Source organism: Lepidothrix coronata, unplaced genomic scaffold (genome assembly GCF_001604755.1).
Source record: "Lepidothrix coronata isolate B3197 unplaced genomic scaffold, Lepidothrix_coronata-1.0 Scaffold107, whole genome shotgun sequence".
NCBI classification, from domain to species: Eukaryota; Metazoa; Chordata; class Aves; order Passeriformes; family Pipridae; genus Lepidothrix; species Lepidothrix coronata.
The window spans coordinates 3,115,629-3,118,317 of NW_016690287.1; the positions used below are offsets into that span (position 1 = coordinate 3,115,629).

The following is a 2,689-nucleotide window of genomic DNA, read 5'->3' on the forward strand; positions in this document are numbered from 1 at the left end:
CATAAGAGACACACTTTAAGGATCTCCCATCATCTCAAATTTGCTGCTTCAATTACACTCCAAGTGTCTCAAATCCAGGCCCACTGTGACCATGAATTAGGTCAGCAGGATGGTATAGGCCCATGCACGCTGGGTTTTGGGAAACACCCAGCACGATATTAGAGCTCCTTGTTAGCAGACTTTCAAAAAGTGTCCAGAAAAGCTGAATTCATTAAGAGATTGAGTAATTTAATCTTGACTGTAACAGCACCTTAGTTGTCCTTTAATCTCACACAAGGACACTATGTAAAATCTCCCCAGCTTTAACTTCTGCCTAATGGTACATCTTCAGGATTAAAAAGCTTTTGAGGACTGAGATTTTTGCAGAATATCAGGACATATTGTCTGACACACAGTAGACAGTTGGTAAATACAAAGAAAAGTCTTATTTCATGCAAAGGGGAGGGAGTACAATTTGTGTATGGCACAGAACACCTCAGACAAAACCCCCTGCACGCTCCATTTTTTCCACTCACAACAATCAATCGCACATTAAGCAAAGAAATCAGCTATTGCTAGGATTCAGGTGTCATGTCACATCACACACAACACTAAACTACACCCCTTAAGATCCCAGGTTTATAAAAAAAGCAAGTGTCAGATAGACCACTCTGACTTTAGATGCAAATGCTTTCTCCAACATCCCTGAGATACAATTAAAAAATTGCAGGTGTCCAAAGCATGAACTACTACACGTAAGTAGCCCCAGAGAAAACTCTGTCTCTGCAGATACAATCAATTAGTCTGAACAATGAGGTATTATCTACAGGAACAGACTGCATATTTTACAAAATCAAATTAAGACCCAACCAAAAGACCAAGACCCAACATCAGAGGAGGTGCACAAGTCTGGTTGGTACTTTTGGCCAAAGCAATAAAAAACTTAACGAATATTAAAAAAAATAGTTATACAAAGACCTAATATCATCTGGGGACCATGAACTCCAGTTCAGCTACATAAAACATATCATCAAACAAATTTAGAAAGGACTGGCGGTCACAAAGTTGTTTTAAATATCAGTCAGCTTATGGAAGCATTTAAGCTAGAAAGCCTTAGAGCAACACATGGAAACAATCCTACTCACCTTTGCTATGGCAAAGGAATAGCCCACACAAATCCCACCGGACTCAAGAGCTGCTTTATATAGAGGCCACCACACGCTCCTGTCTCATTACCTGCAGAGAAAGAACAAACACCGAGCACTCACAGAAAGGGATCACAACTGCAAATGGCTATGCCAACCATCATTTCCTCTCAGAGCTGTAAGAAAATAGAACATACACCTCCTGCATGCGCTGGGAAAGCTACCAAACTTCTTCTCCCAAAAAGATGTGAACGTACAGTTCCTGCATTGCCAACAAGGGAAGGTTTCTTGCCTTCCAGATGCCCCGGGATATCATTTCCTCCCCCAGATTTGTTTAGACTGCAATTACCATAGCTCTAGTGTGCAGAAATCTACCGAAATCCCTGAGATAGTAAGGAGGAGGGATACAGACAGCAGACCTGGACCCAGCACAGAGGCAGTGGAACAGGTTGCTCAGAGAAGCTGTGGATGCCCCACCCCTGGAGATGTTCAAGACCAGGCTGGTTGGAGCTCTGAGCAACCTGGTCTAGTTGGAGGGGGACTGGAACAAGATGATCTTTAAGGTCCCTTCCAACGCAAACCATTCGATGACAGAACAGACATGAGCACAGGACAGCAGCGCACGCTGCTCAACGTAACACCTTACACCGGCAGAGCTTTTGGCCAGGCGCAGTTTTAAGGTCTAACTAACAGAACTTCCAGGGCTCCTGCTCCAGCCCTTTCATAAAGTCCCTTTTACACGGTGCACCTGCGTCCCTCGGCCTTCCCCGAGCACGGACAGGCTCACCCAGAAGTAGGGCAGCACCTCCCGCTGCCAACACAGGCGGCCGCCAGCGCCGGGCGACGACTGGCACACGAACACATCAACACGCACACACGAGGTTCCTCACCCACGGCCCCCTCAGGAAGCCACTGCCTGCCCAGGGGTCCCAAACACTACCCTTCCCCTCGCCGGAGCGCCGGGACAACCCCTCCGAGGGAGCCAACCCCCAGCCGCCCCCGCAGGGAGCGTCCCCGAGCCCAGGGCCCTTGCACCCCCTCCCCCACGGCCTCTCACCGCGCTCGTCCCCAGTTCCAGAGACTTATCGGGGATAAACCCGAGGCGCCCCAAGGGACCCGCCGAAACCACCACCACCCGACCCAGAGCGGGCCGGACCGCGCGTCTTATTGCGGCCGCGGCGTCCCCGCGGCGCGGGGAGAGCCTGATTGGCTGCTCGGGATGATGGGCAGTGCCCTCAGCCAATGAGAGCGGGCCTGTGGGCGGTGACACGCCGGGCCGGGCCCAGCGCTCCCAGCGCTCCCAGCGCCGCCGTTCCCGCCCGGGCTCGGGGGTGTTTCTGGGGGGTTATCCAGCCCCTCCTGCTGCGGAAATCCCGGGTTCCGAGAGCCCGAGGGATCGCAGCAGAGATGCTGGTCCCCCAGTGAGTCTGGGCACGCAGGCGGCGCTGGCGCGGGCTGTGCTCAGCGCTTTGTGAAGCGGGGAACCGGGATCGCGCCAGCGCGGGCAGAACGCGGTCGGAGGCAGCCAAGCCTCTGGATTCTCACGAAACCACCCCCGGGTCCGC

At 51.9% G+C, this 2,689-nt stretch overlaps 1 protein-coding gene across 1 annotated transcript in view; it reads right to left on the bottom strand.

The window, feature by feature from the left end:
• BPGM (bisphosphoglycerate mutase) overlaps positions 1–2,315 on the bottom strand; it is a 15,547-nt gene extending 13,232 nt beyond the window's left edge. Inside the window, exons 1-2 of the mRNA XM_017823940.1 lie at positions 2,182–2,315; positions 1,125–1,215 (exon numbers count right to left, since the gene is read on the bottom strand). The gene's annotated coding sequence lies outside the window, so the exon portion shown is untranslated. The remainder of the gene's footprint in view (positions 1–1,124; positions 1,216–2,181) is intronic.
• Positions 2,316–2,689: the final 374 nt, after the last annotated feature.